The sequence below is a fragment of the Ursus arctos genome, unplaced genomic scaffold (assembly GCF_023065955.2).
Source record: "Ursus arctos isolate Adak ecotype North America unplaced genomic scaffold, UrsArc2.0 scaffold_21, whole genome shotgun sequence".
NCBI classification, from domain to species: domain Eukaryota; kingdom Metazoa; phylum Chordata; class Mammalia; order Carnivora; family Ursidae; genus Ursus; species Ursus arctos.
This window is the reverse complement of record NW_026622886.1, coordinates 42,282,810-42,307,792: the sequence shown is the minus strand read 5'-3', so window position 1 is coordinate 42,307,792 and position 24,983 is coordinate 42,282,810. Positions and strand designations below refer to the sequence as shown.

General features: G+C 42.2%; 1 long non-coding RNA gene across 1 annotated transcript in view; it reads right to left on the bottom strand.

The window, feature by feature from the left end:
- The window catches only part of LOC130544464 (uncharacterized), a 34,805-nt gene extending 13,123 nt beyond the window's left edge, over window positions 1-21,682 (bottom strand). The window contains exons 1-3 of the long non-coding RNA XR_008960747.1: window positions 21,549-21,682; window positions 20,062-20,320; window positions 19,581-19,715 (exon numbers count right to left, since the gene is read on the bottom strand). This is a non-coding gene — a long non-coding RNA (uncharacterized LOC130544464). The remainder of the gene's footprint in view (window positions 1-19,580; window positions 19,716-20,061; window positions 20,321-21,548) is intronic.
- Window positions 21,683-24,983: the final 3,301 nt, after the last annotated feature.

The window sequence follows — 24,983 nt, the reverse complement described above, 5'->3', positions numbered from 1 at the left end:
GTTGGCTGCAGTTACCACAGAATTATAGCATTCCATGTGCTAACATTGTTAAGTGATAAACCTTTCCAATGATGTGGCTTTACCAGAAGCCACTTAGCACTCTTCAAATTCATAGCTTGATAGGTTTCCATGGAGAGCTTGCCATAAAGATATTTCCTTCTTTGGATTTCTATAATTTTATATCTTACACACCTCAGCAGTAAAACACAATGTGTTACTTATTACCCCTTCTGAAATGAATAACCACTATTTCCCACCTTGAAACATTACTTCAACCAAGTCTGGATGAAAACATTTCTGCTTATTGGGACATGAATGGAAGAGGCCTCACAAATAATCATTTAAAATTCAGTCAAGTAATAGGATAGCCATAACAGTGTCCCCCTCTCTGCAACCTCGATAAATATTTAGAATGAGGAGTATGTGGGTAGCGTGAGAGAGAGAAAACAGACAGACAGACAGACATAGGTAGTGAATCATTAGATCAAGATTTATTGAGTTCTTTAAGCAAGTTCCCTAAATGTCGACTTACAAATGGTAATAAAATAAAATAACAAAAAATAGCTTAAAAAGTTCAGAAAGCAACAAAGAGGTACTACTGCCCAGCCCCTGGCAGAGGGCCTATCACAAAGTAAAGGTTCTAGAAATACTTTATGAACAGATGGGTCATTGTTGCCATAACCATCCGATCCTTAATCTAGTGACCCTTCTTGCCTCAGCAACTATCCTCTGATTATGGAAAAGTTTTCCTTTGGAAACTTCACAGGAGAGGCAGAGCAAGGTTTTATGTGCTGACATAGGCCTGCTCATGGCAACCATCCCTGCTGGCCTTGAAAAATGAATTTCCCCATCTTCTTCAAAATGGTCCAAAACAATGTTACCTGGCACCTTATAAGAAAGTTATGAAGACATATAACGGGCCCCATTCTCCCCAAGTTGGTCCATTTGAAGAACAGACCAGAGTCAGAGTACATAACCTGATCCCAAGCCTCTGACAACATGCTAATATTGGGTCTGAAGAGAGAGAAGACCAAGTGACAGAATTCACAACCATCCTTCCACCTTCCTCTCTGCCGGCACCAACCTACTCACAGTATCCTCTTCGTAGATCTGTATTTCCGAGGGAGCAGAGACAAATGAAGCCAACAAAACCAGCATCACTTACCAATTACTCAGGACTGGTCCTTCCTCTCTTTCTCTTAATTACTGGCTCTTTCTGACAGTTCCTAAAACCAAAGCGGCCAACGTCATCACTGGGGAAATGGGGGTCAAGACCAGCGCTAAGAGAGCAGCCAGCTAAGGCTGTATCTTCACAAGCACAAGGGTGGGAGCGGAAACAGAAGACAGAGCAGAAGGGGCACAAAGATGGCAAATCACATGCTGGGATCGAAAATGGATCCAACCGAGACAGAGAGCATCCCTCTCCGAACACAGAATGCCTCAGACTTTTGGATGGGTCCTGCCACCCTGGAACACTGGAAGGGTCCCATAAGGGAGGCAAACAATTTAAATAGGGAGAAAAAAAAAAAGAAGAAGTTTTAGCAGTCCGAGGTATCCAAAGTGCAGTCAAATGTCACACCTACACCTTAGTGCCCCTGGACCCACAAAAACTCCCACCCCAGCTCTGCCATTCTTTTTTTTTTTTTTAAAGATTTTATTTATTTATTTGACAGAGATAGAGACAGCCAGCGAGAGAGGGAACATAAGCAGGGGGAGTGGGAGAGGAAGAAGCAGGCTCCCAGCGGAGGAGCCCAATGCGGGGCTCGATCCCAGAACGCCGGGATCACGCCCTGAGCTGAAGGCAGACGCTTAACGACTGCGCCCCCCAGGCGCCCCCAGCTCCGCCATTCTGTCCTGTATCTAATTCAACTTTAAAAGAGCCACTTCCTCTCAGCCACAATGAAGCCAATTCATGTCCGTTTGTTGCCACTCGCTGACTTTTAGTTCCACTTTTAAATTACATATATATATGAACTCGTCTCATGTTCATCCCCCCAAATTTACTTAGTCAGTGATTTTTTAAGATCCCAAGCTTATAAACCATTGAATTCACATGGTTTGAATACTGAGTAATTCTTAAAATCTCATTACTAGAGTGAGACATTTATCTCAAGTTAAATCTACAAAGAAAAAAAAAGATGTGATGGTAATAAAAACTATTGGAACAGAATCATAAAGTTGGATGTCAAACAATAGGGTCCTGTAAATGATAGCCTCCCCAGAAGGTTCTCTCTGATAGCCACAGCTACAGAAAACATACGCTAACAATAAATATGACTTCCACAATACCACAGCCCTTTCAGCACTTGGTCCGTGTGCGGACGATAAGTAATGGCTCTGCTCCGCATTTTTTGTTCAATAAGAAATTCTTCCTCGCAAATAATAAATTTATAGCAAGAGAATGTCTTTGCGACTCAAGCCTCCATTTCTTTAGCTTACTGCTTTTCTGGACATAAATTCTATTAGCCTACGTGTGGAAAGTGTGTGAGGGCAACCTGGAACCAGTGGGAATTGGTAAATGCCTCCTAGTTGAAAAGGAAAACATACAATTCACTTTAGAATCTTTGTAGCTCTCCACCATCTTCCTGGCCGTTTCAACCCAGCCTGTGACTTAACACCACTTCAGTCAACGGTGGACGAGGCAAAGGTCTACATTCATTCATTACACTGGGGTAAAGAAAGATCAATTGAAAACAATAACATGGCATACATGAATGTGTATATCATGTCAGTTAGCTGTATATGTATTTCAGAATACCATACCCTTATTTACATTGTAGAAATGGTTTCATTCTAAAGACGATGTCAGTGTTAAAATAGATTCATTCTTCCAGTCTTTGAGTACAAGCAGGGCCCATGTGACACCAGAGATACTCCATGTATGGAGTTTATTTTACTTAAACAAACACTTCAGTGATTTTTGTAAATCAACAGTGCCCAGGCAATGACATATTTTCTTTCAAAAGAAAATAACACATAATTATATAATGGAATCAGTTATTTGAAAAATACCAGAATTTCTCTCTCTGTATTTCAATAGCGATTTAACAGCTCTGAACTTAATCTATTATCCTTTTTCTTTTGTTCGTCAGCCCTGAGACCATCTACACTGGCACCACTCAAACGGTATTGACGAATAGAGCTGACCTCCGAGCTGACGGGCACACACCGCACTGAGTTAAGAACAGAAACTGAGAATAAGCACTTAGAAACTTTTTACGGCAATTTGACAGGTAAGTTTTGCCTGTTACGTTAAATCTAATATTAAATATTAGAGGCTTACCTTCTGCACGATTTGGGGTATTTTTTAATTTAATTTTTCTTGTAATTCGTTGTTGTTGTATTTTACAAAAATATCAATCATGACCAATTGGAAATTTTTTGAACTGGGGCTTTGCCAGTGTAGTTTGAGAGGCGTCGGCATGACTACAAAGTGACCGCGATAGTCACATAGTGGTCTTTGGAATTAAATGCACGACATCATATACATATATTTCTGTGTGGCCATGTATATGTGTAAGTTTTAGAAGTATAGATCCAGGGGCGCCTGGGTGGCGCAGTTGTTAAGCATCTGCCTTTGGCTCAGGGCGTGATCCCGGCATTCTGGGATCGAGCCCCATGTCAGGCTCCTCCGCTATGAGCCTGCTTCTTCCTCTCCCACTCCCCCTGCTTGTGCTCCCTCTCTCGCTGGCTGTCTCTGTCCAATAAATAAATAAAATCTTAAGAAAGAAAGAAAGAAAGAAAGAAAGAAAGAAAGAAAGAAAGAAAGAAAGAAAGAAAGAAAGAAAGAAAGAAAGAAAGAAAGAAACATAGATCCAGGGCTTATCTATGTAACAGAACAATTAACTCGACAAAAACAAAGGTCGAAAGTCTGTGAATTCATTCCTTCAATCTCTTCAGACGTGTTGCAGCTGAAGAGATTATTCAGAAATAGAAGTGGTTTGATTAAATGACTGAAATAACTGGATTTGCTATGCCCTGATCTTTTTCCTTCCTTCTTCCCTCCCTCCTTCCCTTCTTTTCTATGTAGAGACAGTGTCATCTTCTTCTCTCTCTTTAAAATGTAAAACCAAGAGCCCCTGTCGCACACGTCAATAAAATGCATCAATAAAATTCACTGCGGTGGGGTCAGGAGGAAAAAAGAGCACAGGAATATATGGAGAAACAAAACTATGGATGGGAAATGCAGTTACAGTAGGATCTAGAGAGAACCGTCCACCACAAAAGAAGCATTTCTTCATGAATCCCTCGAGGGCTTTTTTCCTGAATTAAGTCACTTTTTATTAGTGTATTTTAATTGTCTGGAAGAGTGATTTCTTTTTAAATCTGAATTTTTGAACAGCTCTGCTTGGTTGTTTACCTGTGAACAACCAAAGAAATTTCTTCGAAGTCGTTAATGAACATTCCTTTGGACTGTTTTAGGAAGAGAACTGGTGAATCCATTTCCCCTGCTGCTTGCCCCCTCCCCCCAGCCCCACACTGCAGACCCAGGACTTTCATTAGGTCCAAGTCATTTCTTCTCCTTTCTGAAATATGGATGGTTAGAAATAGGACACCAAAGCAACCATATTTCCTCCCACGACGCTGCCTCTTTCTATGTACTCAAGACACTGCAGATTTGTTCTGCCTCACCTGTGTCTAATGCTAGACACATGCCCGAGAATCTCTAGCAACTTTGGTGTGTCATTCCACAATCAAGGAAACGTATGGTGCAGGCTCACAAGAAAACAGAGAAATTAATCTATATCCCTTAAGCTTTGCAATCCATTTTTCTTCTCTGTCTGCTCTGAAAACTGAACTCCCCGGGTTGGCGTTTTATCCTACAATTTTGTCTTCTGCCCTTTTCTCTACTCCACCCCTCCCCCATGGGGTCTTTGGCTCCAAATCAAAACAGCTTTCAAGTGGCCAAGACCAAGTTCCAAAGCTCCTACGTCTCCTAGAGATTTTCCTTCTTTCCCAGATTTTCCCGAGTCCCCATCTTTGTAGGAGGGCATGACTCAAGGCGGGGCTCTGACTGTAAGTATTGTGCCTCGGCCCCCACCCCAACTGCAGAGTTTTATTTGAAGTATGTTACTCTTCTCCTGCTTCGTAACTTGAGGCCCAATAGTCTTACAACGTCATTTTTTTCCTCCCTACTGTAATTCAAGAGACAGCTGTCTTTGGAATAAATTCTAAATAGTTGGTCTGGAAATGAACTTCGCAGTTGGTCCCTCCTCCATTCTGGCTGATGTTTCCCCATTAATCTCTTTTTCTCTTTCATCCATTTATTGGCTGATGAGTCTATAAATACACCTCATCTGCTTTTACTTTGTTTTTTAAGAATAAACTGATACCAAACACACTGTCTTAATTACATCCACAGGCAAAAGCACAACAAGTTTAAATGTTGTCACAATATAGTTTAAAACACTTGACATCCTTAATTACGCCGGCTGTGATAAAACTGGCAAAGGAAAATCCTAATTTGAGTGTGTAAAAGAGTAGTTCATCTGAAAGGCATTCTTAACATTAATAAATGAAAATAAACCAGTAACCCACTAAGCCAAAGAAGACAGTCTGGCAGTGAACTGATAAGTGGATTGGTAAGGAGGCAGGGAAACAGGAGGCAGGGTAAGGAGACCTGCCCTCAGGTCTCAGGGTCACCACACTTCTAATACTGGGCAAGTCAGTCCTTCTCAATTCAGATCAGACTGGGAGAACACGAGTGTCCACATCACGTGCTGGCCACACGTTCGTAAGGATCGGAATCCTACGAGCTCTTCAGGAAGGAAGGCCCAGGACAAATTCTCAGAGGATGGTAGGTTTTGGAAAGTTCTGCTTGGGAGATGTAGACAAAATTAAAGGAAAGGATAAGGAAAAGATAAGATAAATGTCTTGGCAGGATCTTCCCAGAGAGGCTGCCCTATACCCAAGCCAGTGTCCCAAGCCATCTTTTTTGCGGTTATATTTCCATTCTATACTTTTTTTTTTTTAAAGATTTTATTTATTTATTCGACAGAGATAGAGACAGCCAGCGAGAGAGGGAACACAAGCAGGGGGAGTGGGAGAGGAAGAAGCAGGCTCACAGCAGAGGAGCCTGATGTGGGGCTTGATCCCATAACGCCGGGATCACGCCCTGAGCTGAAGGCAGACGCTTAACCGCTGTGCCACCCAGGCGCCCCTCCATTCTATACTTTTTAAAAAATACTTTCTATAAATGCGCCCATGAAATCATTGTCCCTTCCTTTTCTCTCCACCAGACGCAGAAAGGGAAGACGATCTCACTATCAGCCCAGAAGAAAAGCTACTAATCTACAAACTGGTTAAATAACTGTGGTCCATTATAGGACTTACTATTTGTCACTCAAGTCCAATACCTTCCAAGTTATTAAACTCATCAGGATTCACTTTTTTAAAAAAATTTACTGCTAATGGGATAAATAATGATCACAGTAGCAAGTATTACTTATATGCTCTTATAGAAAATAATGGTTGTGATGGTATGGCTACTAATTTTCAGATACTAGTAGGCTATTGGGATCAAGTAATATTCTGAATTTTGTAAAAAAAAAATCCTTGTTTTCTTGAGATATGCTCACATAATATATAATGCTTATTTGACAAAAAGCGTTGGAGAAATGAATATCCATTTTTGAATGGGAAATAAAAGTCAATGGGAACTTTCTCAGGTATGAAGTGATTATAATGCTCCATTCTTCACATACAAAAATGCCACAAGAAAATAGCAGTTGAGGAGCACCTGGGTGGCTCAGTCAGTTAAGCGTCTGACTCGTGGTTTCGGCTGAGACCATGATCTCAGGGTCATGAGATCAAGCTTCACATCAGGCTCCGTGCTCAGCATGGAATCTGCTTGAGATTCTTTCCCCCTTCTTCTCCCTCCCCTCTTTGCCCTCCCCCTGCTCTCCCAATAAATAAATAAATAAATAAATAAATAAATAAATAAATAAAATCTTCTTTAAAAAGGTAAAAGAAAATAGCCGTTGATCTGTTTTGAGTCATGTGTAAAAACTGGTAGACAGATCAAAACGGTTTTAAGTGAACCAAAAGAAAAAAAGACTTACAGATGGCCAAATGGTCTTGACATTGATGGAGAATCATACGAAGAGTGATGCTCAGATGTTTTACTATTTCAATGAGGACAACTCAGAATGAGTATGATTAAACTGCAGAAGAATCAAGTTTGGCCACATGTAAGAAATGTCAGACTAGCTGAAACCCTTTCATCACTATGAAAGCTACTAAAGGAAACTGTGGAAGAATCTATTTTCTTTGAAAAGAATGTTCCCCTTCCTTGAAAGAAAAGAAGAAAATCAAGGTCTATACCGGTAGTTCCCAACCTTCATTACGTCAGAATCACCTAGAAGGATTGTTGGCTCCACCCCGACAATTTCTGATTCAGTCGATCTGGGGTGCAACCCAAGAATTTGTATTCTGACAAGTTCCAAGGTGATGTCAGTGCTGTTGGTCTGGTGGCCACACTCTGAGAACCAGTGGTCAGTACTAACTCTGTGCTAGGCATTGTCACATAACTACCTCACTGACTCTGTAACCACTCAGAAGTAGATGTAACTCTGATAGATAGTACGGATATTCCACAACTTCCATAGGTTTCCTATATCATGGGGGGACAGCCATAAACTGCTTTCTATATACCCAGACTACCCTTTTGTACATCAGTTGATGAGCAAACTTCCTGAAAGACCCCCCCTGGTCGCTGCCTGGCAGCTACAATTCGGTTTGGGCTGCAAAGCTGACAGGCAAAGGCAATGTGATAGGTTCACCAAACCGTTTTGTTTCTCTCCTGGGCAAACAGGAAAACCACATCTCTCAGTTTTCTTGCATTTAGATGGGATCTTATACCGATTTATGCCCAATGGAATATGAGCAGATGTGATGTATGTACTTACAGGCCTGGCCCTTAAAAAGACCCAGCAGATTCTCTTCATCCTTTCCATTTGCTCATCAGCTAGTTGAATATAATGGACACACCAGAGGCCACCCAGGGAGGCCCTAATTGATGGCAAAGACACCAGGAAAGATGCCAGGATCCCTGAGTCCCCATCTTGGAGAAGAGCTGTGCAGGCAAGATCAGCCCCTTTGGACTCTGTGTGAACAAAGAAATAAACTAAGCCCCCGAGTTTCCGATATTCTCTGCAGCAACAGCTAACAGTAGCTACCCCAATAAATAACTTCTACAGATAAAGCAACCTAAACAAAGTTCAATATTTGTGCATAAGTCTTTAACTTCAGTGGGATTCTCACTTAAGCAAGTTGACTCTATGTTCACTTGCAAAGAAAAAGAAACTTAAAGAACATGGGTTAGATGCTAGAATTTAAATCACTCAAATGTTGTGTCTAAAAAGCAAAACTTACATGGAAACAGGATCTCTCCCCATTGAATCCATTGTTTCACTATCTTACAATCAACTTGCTGTCACGTCTTAAGGATCAAAAGTACAAAAGTGCCTATTCCCTCATTTTTGAATACTGGAAAATTAAAAATCAGAGAGGCTGAACAATTCCCTCAAAGTCATGTTAATAAATAATAGAATTAAGGTTCATTCCGACATTTGCATCAGCCTACACCCTCATTCTTTCCACTGTACCTCACTGCCTCTCTTCTCTAAAAACTTGGATGTCTGCCTATCTTGGAAAAAGAAAATATATGAAATGATCTTACAGTACCCCCTTTTAGCCATTTGGTTCTATGATAAAGTTATTCCCATACCTTTCTGATCTTGTGAATGCAGGAACCCTGTGAAAAGTGTCCCTTTGCCACCCACGCGGATGAGCCCCCAGACACAGGACTCTGGTCAGCTGGCCACGCTCACCATGCTCTGCAGAACATTGTTTCTATGAAGTGCTTCTGTTCATTTAATGTAGAAAACAAAGTTACCACCACATGAATGAGTATGCTACAGTTTGGTGCTCGACACTGTTGGCAGAAGAGTTGGCCTGCGTCCCACTTTGTGCCCCAACCACATCTCAGGGGGAAAGAATTGCTCACATCACTCCAAAGCAGCCCATTCTGCTCAACTCAGACCCCCACAGATGTGTGGTGATGAAGACAAAAGATTTCTGAAGACAGAACTAGCGAACAAAAACCTTGGAGACTCCCTAGCTCTTGAGAAGAAGGAAATAAATAATTTATTTATTAACATCACAATGGTCCTTAGAAGAATGTCATAAAAAGCATCCTCTGTCACCACTGCCATATCAAAGCAAATGTGTGTGAGATACTTGAACTGGAAAAATTATTTTTCATTGACAGTCCAACAACTTTGACCTCATGCAGTATTTTGAGAGCCCACTTTGACCATAAATCAGTTCTACAATCTCTTGGGCCCTATAAAATATGTATGTAGTGGTTAGACATTTGCGTGTGGATGGTAACAATGTAAAGATAAGCTTTAACAAAGTTATTACCATCTATGTACCTCTGTACCCATAACCACTTCTGTGCCTCCAGTTCTGCCAAGATCCTTGCTCGATGGGTGGTTCCTGTGAAGATTCCCCTGCCCTCCCATCCAGAGGACTTCCCAATGGACTGCATGGTGACAGAAGCAGCCACTGGGAGAAATTATTATTCAGGTGGTCCTCCAGAAAGACTCTACATTGGTCTGCGAACCTCCCAGCTCTCCTTGTTCACATCTTTGAGCTGTGTCTGAAAGTGCAAAGTGAAATATTATGATGGATGAGAGGAAGGTAGAGATCTTGGGGTGAGTATTCATGTCAACACAATGGAATTCTACCAACAAAACTTCTGCTGCTTACATCACTCCTGAAGAGGCAGTTGCACGCACTAGGAAGTGGACTGGGGCTTTCACCACAGAGTTTGGGCACTATCAGGAAGTATGTCCCGAACAGAAAGGGGTATCATGTAGACCAGTGTTTCTCAAATGTTAATACGCATTTGAATCACCTGGGATCATGCTAAGATGCAAGTTCTGACTCAGTAGGTCTGGAGTGGGACTGGAGGGACTACCTTTCTAACAGATATTGATGTGATGATGCTTCAAGGAACCAGGGTATAGAACGCAAGAATACAAAATTTAATTTCTGAATACGTGAGCTGTGAAACCTTGGGCTTCGGTTTTCTCACCTGTGAAATAGAGATCAAGTACTATCACGTAGGATTATTGTGAGCATTAAATGACATGATTTCATTGACCCAATGCGTAATAAGAACTCAATGCACTGACTACCATCAATATTGTATTTTTACAGCTCTGACATTGGAGCAGCATCCAAAAATAATGATACCCATTGTCAACTTGGTTTTCTAATAGTGAGACCAAGGTGTGCATAATAAGGTGAAAACTGGGTGTGTAGAAGGGTGTGCTGGGTAGGTAAAGAAGGGGGCTAAAAAGAAAATTGGGGATGAATAAAAGGAGACATCCCACCTATACTTCCATTCATGCTTAGATAGAAACTAGACCAATAAGAAATGCATCTCTGGGGCGCCTGGGTGGCTCAGCCATTAAGGGTCTGCCTCCGGCTCAGGTCATGATCCCAGATCCTGGGATCGAGCCCCACATCAGGCTCTCTGCTCAGCGGGAAGCCCTTTTTTCCCTCTCACACTCTCCTTGCCTGTGTTCCCTCTCTCGCTGTCTCTCTCTGTCAAATAAATAAATAAAATCTTAAAAAAAAAAAAAGAAATGTATCTCTGTGAAATTACATTAGAAGAAGTATGAGCAGTTATCAGGAGAAGATAAAGGACAATGTTTGTGGCTTCTTTTTTTTCCCAGAAAGCAAACGCATTAAGGCAAGACTGCAGCTACCAAAATAGCACATCACTTTAACCCTCCTACCTGCGATTCTCACAAACATTTCCACCGTAGGGATAACATAGACTTCACAACTGAATAAAAGAAAGTAAATTAAATTACTGTGATGCATTCCCAGAGCACTCTACCAAAATTTTAGTCAAGTACTTAACTCCTAAACCTTCCTCCAGTTCTCTGAGCTGCACATAAGATGAGCTCATTGGTATGAATAACACAATACAATGACCTCCAATTTAACAATCATATGTTAAGCATTTCCTATGCCAGGCTATGTATTAATCACTTGGAATATAAAAATAAATAAGACATGGGTTCTTTCCCATGACCGGTTTTAATCTAGTTGGGAAGCCACATATATCTACAAAAAAATTAGAATATCCTAATGACCCAAAGGCCAAATATAGCCCATGGGTATAAAATAGATATAGGGACTTTGGTTTGGATTTAGTCTAATTAGTTGACAACATTAAAATAAAGGACAACAATAAAATAAAATAAATGCTCAGTTTCTTTCCAGAAACAATCAGATGAAGCTGAGTAATGGATGCTCCTTTTGGATGAGATATTCATGATCTAGTTTACCACTGTCCTCATTATTGACCTAATCATATACAGGCTTCATTCATATACCTTACCAAACTGGACTGTATGGGGTGTTGAGTTTGGCCCAATGAAAGATGGTGAAGAAGTATAGAATTTCTTCCTAAAGAAATGGATACATGTGCATGGGTGGCTCAGTCAGTTAAGTGTCCAACTCTTGATTTTGGCTCAGGTCATGATCTCATCCCTGTGTTGGCCTCCATGCTGGGTGTGGAGCCTGGTTAAGATTCTCTCTCTCCCTCTCCTTCTGCCCCTCCCCTGCTTGCTCTCTCTCACTCTTTCTTTGAAAGAAAGAAAGAAAGAAAGAAAGAAAGAAAGAGAAGAAGGAAGGAAGGAAGGAAGGAAGGAAGGAAGGAAGGAAGGAAGGGAGGGAGGGAGGGAGGGAGGAAGGGGAGAGAAAGAAAGAAAGAAAAGAAAGAAAGAAAGGAAGAAAGAAAGAAAGGAAGGAAGGAAGGAAGGAAGGAAGGAAGGAAAAAGAAAGAAAGAAAGAAAGAGAGAGAGAGAGAGAGAAAGAAAGAAAGAAAGAAAGAAAGGAAGGAAGGAAGGAAGGAAGGAAGGAAGGAAGGAAGGAAGGAAGAAAGAAAGATGTGAAAAATGTATGGAAAAAATGACCCAAAAAAAACCAAAAAAACAAAACTCCCCCCCTTTTTTCTTAAGTATTTCCCACATACTTGCCATTTGGATTGCTCTTCCTCTATTTCTGTAGATCCAAATTACCATCTGGTATCATTTTCCTTCTGCTGAAAGAACTTCTCTTAACATTTCTTACAGTGAAGTTCTCTTACCTTTTATTGACCTGAAAGGTTTTTACATTGCCTACAGTTTTGAAAAATACCTTCGCTGGGTATAGAATTCTAGGTTGGTTTTCTTCTTTCAGCACTTAAAAGATAGCATTCTATTGTCTTTAGGCCGCATGGTTTATGATGAGAAGTTTGCTGAAATTATCGTCATTCCTGGGTACAATGTATCTTTTTTCCTCCAGCTGCTATTTAAATTCTCTGTTTGGCGTTGGTTTTGAAATCTAATTATGACGTGTCTTGCTGTGGTTTTCTTTATGTTACTTCTGTTTGTAGTTTGAGGAGATTCTTGGCTCTGTGGGTTTATATTTTCATAAAATTTGGGTACTTTTCAGCCACTATGTCTTCAAATAGGGTTTTCATTTCCCTAAAACACATTTCTAGGACTCCAATCACACATATGGCTTAATATAATCCCAGAGTTCACTTAGGCTCTATTTGTGTGTATTTATTTTGGGTTTTGTTTTTAGTTTTTGTTTTGTTTTTTTTTTTAATCTACACTTCATTTTGGAGAGTTTCTGTTACTGTGTTTTCAGTCATGGTGATCCTTTTTTTTTTTTTCTGCATCATTTAATATGCTGGTAATCTTAACTATCCTATTTTTTTATTCCATAAATTCCTGCAAGTTATATTTGGGTCTTTTTTTTATATCTTTCCTTCTCCTTTCACTATGTTTGTGTTTTTGTTTACATCCTCAAGCATAAGAATAAGCTTTGTAATGGTCCTGGTAAGGTCCTTGTCTACTAATTATCTCTGTCATTTCTCAATCTGTTTCTATTGATTAATTTTTCTCTTGTTATGAATCATATTTTCACACTTCTTGGCATGTCTAGTAATTACTTCTGGAATTTCACATGTTGTGAATTTTATTTCATTGGGTGCTAGGTTTTACTGTCTTCCTTTAAAGAACATGGGATTTTATGGCAGTTCAGTTTGACCCATGAGAGCCTCACCTTTAAGCTTTTTATGGTGCGTCCACAGTGGCTTTTATTCTAGGAGTAACGTAATCCCTCACTAAGGCATGACCTTTCTGAGGACTCCATCCAATGCCTGAAGTATTTTGAAGTTGCTTCACTCAGGCTGATGGAAGCACAAACTCTTCAGTCTTGTGTGACCTCTGGGTATGGTTCAGCCCCATGCATTCTGGGTAGTCCTACCCAGTCTTGGTAGTTTCTTCACTTGCCTGTGCAGATGACAATATTCAGCCAAACATTTGGGGTGAACTCTGCAGATCTCCACAGTTCCCTTTCCATTTAGCTCCCTCCTTTCTGGTAATACACCTTGCATATGCTAGCCTCCTGCTTCTTCCCAGACTTTGATCTGTGCCTCTTCAACTCTGTGAGACCAGCAGACCCTGATCTGGTTCCCCACCCTAGGAAGTGGCCTGAAAACTCTCTCCAAGCAGTAAGCTGTGGCAATCATAGGGCTCATCTCTTTCACTTTGCTACTCACAGGGATAAACCTTTTGTCTAATATCTGACCTTTTGTCTGATTTCCAGTTGTGCGTGGTGAGATGGCAATTGTTGTAGTAGTTAATCGATCACGAGCAGAAGCAGGAGTTAGCATAGTTAGGAGAAAATGAAGACGAGAAGAGGCAAGAATTTCAGGCAAGAGTGACCACGTGAGCCAAAGAAATAGGTGAGAGACAGCAAGCACGAGTACCAACAGTGACAATTTGGTGTTGCTTCTCCATAAGGTAAAGGCAGGCAAGGGGCTCGGAAAACGTGGGTCCAGAGTTGGTGTGTAGGCCAGAATTTGGGACCTCAGATGTCATGAGATTTAGAACTGTGGGACAGGAAGAAAAGCAATGGACAAAGAGGAGACCTGGGTTTGAGTTCTAGCCTATCATTAGCTGTGTAAACTTGAGCGATTTTTTGTGCTTTAGTTTTCTCATTTGTAAAACAAGAGGCCTTCACCAGTTCTTACCCAAGACTGTATTTCAAGGCAAAATTTCTCTAATTGAGCTCAGTGGAGGTAAAGGACACTTCAGTCTGGGATTTTTAGAGAAAATAGGTTATCAGCAAGTAGTATTTATTTATCACCTACCATACACCAAGATTTATGCTCAGTTTTAAATATATTATCTTTCATTCTTAAGAAAACCCCATCTCGGGGCGCCTGGGTGGCTCAATCGTTAAGTGTCTGCCTTCAGCTCAGGGCGTGATCCTGGCAATCTGGGATCGAGCCCCACATCAGGCTCCTCCACTAGGAGCCTGCTTCTTCCTCTCCCACTCGCCCTGCTTGTGTTCCCTCTCTCGCTGGCTGTCTCTCTCTCTGTCAAATAAATAAATAAAATCTTTAAAAAAAAAAAGACAACCCCATCTCACCGATTATGAGAAAGAGAAGTTAATAGCTTGTCAAAAGTCATATAGGCTAAAAATGATGGAAACAGGATCTGAAGTTTGGGTGAGTGCATTTTGCTGCTTCTGTCCTGGGACCAGGAAGCAGTATGTCCTTAAAGTGCCCTGGGTGATTCTAACATGCTTCCAGGGCCAGCAGCTGTCCATTAAAAAGGCTAAAAGCAAGCTCGAGACATCTACCTGATAATAACAAGTAACACCTTCAATAATGTTTCCCCTCCCCCACTACACCAATTCAGACAAACTGTGATTACACCTGTACTACACCCCAACTCTGTAAGGGACCGAGAGGTAGGTGGATAGAAAAAGCTTTAGGGGCGCCCGGGTGGCACAGCAGTTAAAGCGTCTGCCTTCGGCTCAGGGCGTGGTCCCGGCGATCTGGGATCGAGCCCCACATCAGGCTCTTCTGCTATGAGCCTGCTTCTTCCTCTCCCGCTCCCCCTGCTTGTGTTCCCTCTCTCGCTGGCTGTCTCTATCTCTGTCGAATAAATAAATAAAATCTTTAAAAAAAAAAAAAAGCTTTAATTTTCTGGAAGAGGGTGCATTCAAGAGGTGTCCACTTCATGGACCTTCTCGGCTCAGTGAGTGGTCAGTTGTCCTAGCTTGTCCTCCCTGTGCTTTTTGCAACAGTACTAATTGACTGAAAATATATTATTTTAGAATGTTGGAGTATATTGACCCATATTTTATGCAATTGATTTCTGGAGCACACTGATGGCATTAGGGCAAGATTTTCCTGTACTCCTAACAAACAACTGAAAGCTTCCTCAGGTCTAGCTGAGCACCCTACCTGTATTATCTCAGCTCATTCACGCCACAGTGGGTCACCCAGAAATGAGGCCAGGCAGTCCAGCTCCAGAGCCACAGGTCTGCACCCTGCGCTGTGCTGTTCCCCCCTTGCCGTGGCTGCTGGTGGAAGGGAGATGGTCTTTATTTCTATTTCAGCTATAAATAATGAAACTAGAATAAAAAGCATTTTAAAATGTTGTCCTACCACCCTTTTAAAAGGTAAACTACAACAGAAAAGGAAACTCTTGATACCCTGAGACCAAACTCTTACATTCTTCTGGTCTATTGTGGGTGAAACCTCATTTTTGGCACACGGGTCATTGCTCAAAAGCAATGTGTGCCTTTATCTTTTTAATCTGTGTGTGGTCTCAGTAATGTACGTGTGTTATGGGCCGTGCCACGAATCTGGCTCTCCCTTCACTGGCAAGGATTTTACTACGCAGACCACGTTAACACGAAAAACCTGGAACAGAGAGCAACTCTGACTAGCAGCATTGTTTCCACGGCTAAATGGGCTGCACGATGTACATCACCCCTTGATAAGAAAAACAATTTCAAAACATTTTCTTTCAGTAAGAGAACCAGCAACATCTAACTGAGAGATGAGCACTTAGAAGGGCCAGCGAGGTAAGAAGCCAGCGAGCACAAGCATGTCTCTGTACGCCGGTCTCTGACAGGAAGCAAAATGTTTCACAGAAAGCAATTTTACCTGAGACAATTTTGACTATCCAGCAGGCAACGGGCTTCGGTGAACTTCTCCAGAGACAAACAGGCATTTTCCCCCCATAGGAGGTGACTTTTCACACTTCCAGAAGAAAAAAGATAGGGGAAGAAGTTGCTTTCCTAGTAGCCTCTGATCGTACATATCCACCCCCCCAGCAAGATTGGCAGTGAAAACAGTGTCCAGAGGAACAATGCACAGATGACTCTATTGTTTCACTGAGGTATTAGTTCCCTCAAACAAGCAAGCAAAACTCTTTGATCAAGCTTACTACAAAATATGAACCTTAACGTACCACTCCACACATACTCCCAGCTCCAAACGCAGAGGAGCTAACAAATAACGGCAGAAAGAGAAGCCAGATCCAACGTGATGGCAAACCGGATACTGGCCCAGAGGACAGCTGGTCAACCTTACGTTTCTATCATTTTTCACTTAAGAAACTTTTGACCCAGGGTAGAGATTCTCTATTGTGTGGACCCCTGACAGTAGTGAGTGCTCCACCCCGGGGCAGATTCGGTGTCAGTCCTGCGGAAGGGAAGGCCCCGCTGGGCGGGAGACAGGCCGGAAGGATTCTGGATGTTGGATAGCATGTGCTGAGTTGGCTGACGGAACACATCCATCCAAGAAGACAGGAACGCCAACGCCTGACTGGAGCCACCGCCTACGTCAACAAAGTTTCCTTGTGGCAACTGGAGATGGGCTAGGTCCTTCTGCAGTGAAAACCCCACACAGCCCTGGGTGTGTTCTAGTGGACATTCGCTACATGGAGGGCGGGTGGGTAAAGGGGTCTCCACACCCCCCAGAGACTAGGCAGCCGCTTCTCTTGGCAAGGGTCAACTTCCCGAACTCCACTGAGGCGTCAATGCCTTCAGTAACTCAGCCCCTCAGATTCTAGTTTCCACCCAATGAGGAGGGGGTCTGGGACTGGACCGTGTGGAGTTCAAGGCAAAGCAGGGCCCGCGACCGCAGAACACAGTGATGCTGTGGGCCCCAGAGAGGAGGTCCCAATGCCTGTCGGCACCACTGTAACAGCTGGACTCCCACAGCACCCTTTCTCACCTACTGGTGAATCAGAAAGGCCTGCCAGCGGGACCAAAGTGATTCCAGTTTTCCAGATTAAAACCTGAAATCTCTTGGGGCGCCTGGGTGGCACAGCGGTTAAGCGTCTGCCTCCGGCTCAGGGCGTGATCCCGGCGTTATGGGATCGAGCCCCACATCAGGCTCCTCTGCTATGAGCCTGCTTCTTCCTCTCCCGCTCCCCCTGCTTGTGTTCCCTCTCTCGCTGGCTGTCTCTATCTCTGTCGAATAAATAAATAAAATCTTTAAAAAAAATAAAAATAAAACGTGAAACCTCTCTGAACAAAGTCCTGCGGCCATTTTCTTCTAGTTCTAAGTTTTAAAAAAACAAAATCACTATTGAAAGAAAAACCTAATAACTGCTTTATTCTTTCAAACTGCTAGCCTGAGTTATACAACTCACTCGATCACAATCAACACATCCGAACCCGAATTGAAATGCAGCTAAGACCTGCACAGAGCCTCGGACTTCACGGCCGCTAGCGCTGGCCTGGCAGCTGCGAGCACAAGAGACTAGAATTCACCCTCCTTCCCCTGTGCAGACAACTTTTGCAGGGCCGTGAGCAGAGCAGTAAGTGTCCAAGCCGGTGATGAGAGCTTTCCCGTGCGCTTCATCAAAACTGAAGCCGAGTCCAAAGGGTTATGTCAAGGAAATCACGTTAGACAGCGCCCTTTCAACATCTAAACACCCGCGCCTTTAAGACACTGAATAGAATTGATTATTTTTTTCCCCCGGAGCCATTTGCTCTAAGTTCATAACAACACCAGGAAAACCATCTCTCTTTTCTCTTATTTGCAAGAAGTATTGGATGGAAAGGACAGGCTAGAATCGGGGGGGGGGGGGGGATGCATTATTAGTAGACAATGCTAATGAGACGCCGTAAAAGTAAATGCGAGCTGTCGTGCTCCTCTTATTTTTGGCTGTCAGTGGTAGCATTGGATATCATAAAAATCAATACATTTGGTGGCGGTGAGTGTGGCTGGGGGCGGAGTGGGGAAGGAATTCCTTCTGGTGCTTTCCTATTGCTAAGCACCTAGAAACTGCTTCAGGACATTGTTTCTGTCTTTTCTGGCAGCATCCTCTCCTCTTACATTGGTGGTAGAGTGATATGGTTAAGGGAAAAGTTGCCCGAAACTTCTGAAAGACCTGAGTTCTAGGCTTGGCTCCACCACCAGCCTGTTTACAGTTGTGCTTACTACCTTGGGCAGTCAGAAAAATAAGTAATATTTATAGAGTACCTATGACATGCCAGGTTCTCCCGTTAATGTTTGGTGTCTATTCATATAGGTAATCCTCACAATGGTAGTGGGTACTGTTTTCATGGCACTTTATAGAAGAGGCGGCAACGCCCAATGTCATGCAGCTCAGAAATGGAGGACTCGGGATTCAGATTCAGATGCCCGGACTCGAGCGCAAGCGCCTACCGACTACACTATCTTTCATCTTCCCTTCGCAACACATGAAGGGTGTAAACCTCATAGATTTATTGTACTAGTTACTTGGCGCATATCCATAGCACAGGGCCTGGGGTATAAGAGGCAATCAAAAATGCCAGCCATGATTTTTGACCTTTCTTTCCTTCCCCTTTCATTCCAGACCCAAAGAGGCGGAACTCGCAGGGAGGACTTGAAGAAATCATGCGAGTTTCTTTTCTTCCCCACCCAGGGCGTCCTGTGTCCATATACCATTGTGCCGCACAGCTAACACACACAGGAATAACAATGAGGCCACTGGGTGCCAAGAACATGGTAGGCATTATACGGAACCCGTCATTCTACAAAACCTGTGTGCTTCCCAAGCCTGTGCGGGCTCTGCTGAGCAGGTTTAAGATTACTAGCAATATAGCCATTGCAAACCCCTTTAGTCAAGAGGGTCTGCTGCTTTGTCTTTAAAGCTTTGTGTCTGCAAGAATACAGGACTCTTTTATTTCAGCTGCAAGGGTGTTTGGGTAGCAGCCAGAGTCTGTAACATTTGGGGTCCTTAAGTCTTTATGCATCTGTTGTTTGGCCATCACAACTGACTGCATTGACTTGGTTGGAATTACAACTCAATTTACACCCTATATTTCCCCTTTACTTACTCTGCATCTTACAGGACTAGAGATTTAACAGCATTTCTCTGACTTTCTGGCCTCCTCTCAAGACTTTATTTGATTTCTACAAGCCGTATAACGGTGTTCTCTGCAGCCAATCATAAGTCTTCACTTGGACGTTCTAACGAGGCTCTTTTCCTTAGCAACAAGCTCTAGCTGCCTCCTCTTCTCTCCTGCCGGCCAAGAGAGACGACGCAGCAAAAAAATGTGCGCCATTTTTAGAACGAGGCTAAAGCTAGCTCAACAGGTAAAAGAAAGCCGACTATCACCCCAGTGGGAAGGCGGCTTCCCCTGAGAGAAAACTCTCCTTCTGCAGGCACGTGATTCCTCAGAAAGCGATGAGGCCAAAATACCTGTTTGTAATCCAGGGCATGGAGCGTTGTTCCGCTGCTCACTTGACACATGATTGAAGGCAAGCTCGTTTCTTCATATGTTAGCTCGTCTTCTCCCAATCCTGTAAGTCAGGCACAGATACTTTGCTTTAGAACCTGAAAGGAAGCAGAGGAGCAAAGAAATTTAGGGACCTGCCCAGAGTTGCAATATAGCTGGGACAGGAATTCACATTGTTTATCTTAATGGTAAATGCCCTTGTTCTCTAGAACTATCTTTGCCACAGAATGGAATTCTTAATATAGAATCAAACTGTCTTGCTTGCAAGTCGCCTCATCTGGGTATTTAGATAAACTTACAGGGTTTGAAAAACCAACCTAACAGAAAACATTAATGTTCAGTCAGGAAAAGAAAAAGAGGTTTGCCAGAGCTTCACGTTATAGAAATATTTCATACTCAGCGTCTGCCACCATGAAACACTGACTACTTAATCTTCACAGTTACCTTGTGAAATACATTCTTAGTCATTATTAGTTCCATTTTACAGCTGGAGGAACTAAGGAAGAGTGTTCAAATGGCTTCTCTGGGGCCTCAGAGGAAGTCAGTACTGCACGGGAGAAATTCTTGTATTTGCTCTCTCTCTCCCTCACACAGATAGAGAAACCAGGTTGTCTGCAGAAGTTCTCACAGCTGAAATTTTTCCTGCAACGAAGGCACAGTCACCTCACGCCAGCTTTGGGGTCCAGTAGCAGCTCTAGGATTTCTAAAAATACAAAATAAAAACAAATGTGAGCTCCAAAGCGGAAAAAAGCCTTTGAGGTTGTGTTTCTCTAATCGTAGTCACTGGGCCATCAGGAATGTGGGAGGACCCTAAAGCAGTCCCAGAGGAGGACACTTACTGGGGTCCTCATGAATTAACAATATATTTGATGGCATTCGATGAAAAGCTGATGTCTTTTGTACATGTGTGCCGGGCTTTCCATTGGTTTTCAAAACGTGGAGTGTTTGTGTGTGGTGGTGAAGTGTGTGTGTGTGTGTGTGTGTGTGTGTGTGGTGTCATTTCCTGAGCATTAACCACTTATCAAGCTCTGTGCCTACCTGTGGGAAATAGAAACAAAAATATTCTCTCTTCCCCTAAGGAATTTAGAAGTTAGGTGAGGGAACACAATATCCTAGATTCTAGTAAAACCTGGAGTTTAAATATATGTTGCTTTAAATTTTGCTGAATCCCACATTCCTTTAGCTTGTCGAATTCTGAAAAAAAAATTTTTTTCCGAAAGCACCTAATATCACTATCATGAGTTCTTTACATTTGAAAATTAATTTTTTCACCTCCCAATCAATATTCAGGATTAGAACTTCCTAAAAGGTCACTGTAACTTAAGCTCCCTTATAAAGCAATTACATAATTAAATGCAAACCAAGGCTGTTTAAGTCGCATTTATATTCCCTTGTTTAGGTGGCATCTGGGACCTCCTTCCGCCAGGTGCTACGCTGTGTGTCGAGCACAGAGGAATCAAACGTGAGCCCGACTCAGGGGGCTGGCTGGAGAGACGTAAAGCGGTGACTGCAATACAGTAAGGCGGACGCCGGTTAACATCCCAACGATATACGAGCATATAGGAGGAGCGCCCAGAGAGCAGCCCAAGCACCACGTGGGGCGCGTGGGGGTGTGCCGAGGGGAGGCAGGCTTTCTTTACGGAGGAGGTGATGTTTGAGCCATCCCGAAACAACAGCAGGTCCCCCAAGAGGACGAGGAGGATTTTTCCAGGCAGGAGGAGAAGCATGTGCAAAGGCAAAATGGCATGATTTGGGAGTCTCCGGGGGGTCTGCCGATCAAAAGAAAACCTCCTGAGAAGGTTGAGAAGTGGGGCTGTGTCTGCAGGGGGCTTTGCACAGCGAGCTGAGTCAGACACCAGACTGCTTCAGCGAATGGAATCTGCTGCCCACATCTGTTTCCCCGCACCCCGCGGTCTCAGAGACACCCCTACCTCCTCTCGCGTCTCCCCTTCTTCCTCTGTCAAATAATGGTAGGGTCTGCTTCTAACTTCCCAAGCGTGTGAAAAAGGACCTGGAGCTCCACCAGGGAGACTCCCGGAGGAGCCGCCTTGCCTGCCGGGCGGTGGTGTCGTCTTGGTCAGTTTCAGGAACTAGCTCCCCCCCCCCCGCCCCCCCCCCCCCCCCCGCAGGATCGTGTAGGGAAAATTCCAAAGCGTAATTGCTTAATATGTGTATTACGCATGCCTCCAAGACCTCTTCCTTGTGTTGTTTGCCCTGGGGCTGTCCCCCTGTTGACACGGATGCACGCAACTGGTTGCACCATTCCTCCCTCAGCTGCTGTGACTTCTCAGGGCGGCGAAAGTTAACGCAGAGGAGGGTGATAAGATTTGGGAAAGATTCGTGGACTGTTTTCAGTTTGCTCTGCATCACAAGAAAAATCGAGATTTTTTTATTTTGTGGAAAATTAACATGACTGTCAAAATGTGCTTTTACAGTGTTTTTCAGTGAAAACCCTTTTCAGCTGGTCTCTAAAGTCACTGGACAGCTAGACTGCTGCTGAATTATTTGAGCCTTAAAAGAAGTCCCCATAGCGAGCATAGGGTTTTGACATTACTAGCAAGGGAAAACACTGTATGGAGGTAATCATGTTGTGGCTAAACACCTATCTTAAGCTAAAGTCCTTGAACAGAAAACAGGTACAGGCATCTGGGTTTGAAGTTTTGTAGTAAAATAATAATTGGAAGCTTATGTAGATATGCCTTGATTGATAACTGTCCTATGAAAATATTTTTAAAAGGCTGAACATTTGCTAGGTAATACAAAGGACGTTTTAAAAATTCCATATTGGCAAAGGTTATGTATCTTCACTCAGCAAAATCTTTACTGAGTTACTTCATTTGTATAGATACTCTCAGATATAAAAGCTTGACATGTCATCTTGAAAAGAAGTAACAAGTAGGGGCGCCTGCGTGGGGCAGTTGGTTAAGTGACAGACTCTTGGTTTCTGCTCAGGTCATGACCTCAGGGTCATGAGATCAAGCCCAGGCTCCGCTTAACAAGGAGCCTGCTTGAGATTCTCTCTCCCTCTCCCTCTGACCCTCCCACTCACTCTCTCTCTCTAAAATAAATAAATAAATCTTTTTAAAAAAGAGTAATGGTTATAATTACCCAAGGAGAACTTACCGTGGTTACTACTGGCAAAGACAAAAATGCAATAATATTCTATTACTATATATTGAGCAATTACTAAGTACCAGGCACTATGCTTATCACTCAATGTATATATGACCACATTTAATCCTGTTGGTAACCCTTTGAGGTAAGTTTATTATCCTCTTTCTAATACGTGGGGAATCTGAGAGCCAGAAAGATAAACAAATTGGTCAAAGCTTGTCAAAGCTAATAATACCACACAGAGCTAGATTTTGAACTCTGGAATTGTCGAATTCCAGAGACTTTCCTCTCAACCACTATCTCTTCCTTGTCTTAGGCAATTTGCTTCCTAGTAGGAGAGCTACTTACAGTACATACTTACCCCTGGTTGGTAATATGGTAACATTCTCTCACAACAGTCTTGACGTAGGTATTATTAATTCCTCCTTTTCAGAGCTGAGTGCATTGAGGCTCAAAGAAATTAAGGAACTTGGGGCACCTGGGTGGCTCAGTCGGTTGGGCATCCAACTCAGGTGGTGATCTCAGGGTCATGATCCCAGGGTCGTGGGATCAAGCCCCAAGTCTGGCTCTGTGCTCAATGGGAAGTCTGTTTGAGATTCTTTTTCTCCCTCTCCCTCTGCCCCTCCCCTGCTCATGTGTCGACTCTCCCCCAAATAAATAAATAAATAAATAAATAAATAAATAAATAAATAAAATTAAGGAACTTACCTAAAGTTTTACCACAAGTATGAGGCAGAATGAAGACTGAAATCCAGGTCTTTCCATCTTAAATCCTCTGCTTTAATTATGATTGCCATTTTTATTCCAAATAGGTAGGAAGAGAAGTAATAGAAAGTTTGTTCTATACAAATATATATGCACATACACCCAACAAGTAAGGAGGCATTCCTATATATTTTTATATGAAGAAAATGATAATTCAAATTACAACGCATCAGTTTTTATTGTTTTTACCACAATTTAGTGGCAATTAAAACTTCTAACAATCCTAATGATAAATGTCAAGAGAATCAGATATTTATCAATCCTCGTGAAATAAGATTTTACTAATTATAAGATATATTTTTCTTAGTTCATCTACTTAATAACCTTTCAAAGACGGAGACCTATTAAAATTATAAACAATGATTAAAGTCTTTTTCATGGTAGGCCAAAAAAAAAAAAAAGGAATAACTCACTATCTACCTGTTTTAACATGAAAAAGGGGAAATTTTTCCAAAATGAGCTGCTAATGAAAGCTCTGAAAAGATGATGGTCCAAGAGACCTTTGGATCTTGTTAGTTCCTGGAGTTGAAATTTTTACATTTAAGATGGAGAGCAAAGAGTAGAACTTTAGCCCTCTGAAGGATGTTTAGAGGATAATATCATTCAGAAAGTCGGTGCCAACAACAATTTATACACAGCATGAAGAGCAACAAATTCCGCTTCTGTGGTTTGTATCTGGAGAGGCAAACAAGCCAAAAGGAAAAATTCCAAAGAAGGTTCAAATTTATTCTCCAACCTCAGAACCTAGTTCAGGTTCGCCTGTGTGGTTTTATTGCTTAGTTCACACACACAAATTAGCTCTGGAGATCCTAAAAGCCAGCTTAAAAAAAAAAAAAATCTTTTGCTCCTGGTGTTGATGAAAGAAAACACTCTTTCTCAAAAATGTGATTATTTGGTTCCTCACAAGTTCAAGATGTGTGAAAAGAGAGAGGGGAATTTCTTTAAAAGAACTTCCTTCTGCCACATTTTAAAATGTTGCTCTTTCGTCAGTGATAGGCGATCAGGGGCTTCTAAAAGCAAAGAAACATAATGGTATCTTTCAAATTAGTCAACAGGGAACTTAGTGTCAAATTATGTATATAACCAGAATACCTTGGAGTTGCTTTCTGTAGTTATTTCTTTACAGGGAAATATATATATATATATGTATACACCCATACATATTATAATTTACATTTTAAATCATTGGAACTTAACAGTGACCCTTACTACAGTAAAATCTCATTGAAACAAAAAATCTTGCTACAGCATTCCCTCAAGAATAACTTTTTATAGTTATAGCCAGATAAAATATGATTTACTTGTAAGGTGAAAGCTACTACTATACCCTACCATCTGCATTACATATTACTGTGAAATTATATTGAAGTTACATTGAAACAAGTATTAGAATAAGACCAATTGTCTAACCAAAGAAAACATTCACAAATCTAGCAGTTAAAAAAAGGATATGAGAAATGTAAGTTACGAAATGTGTATTTTGCTCA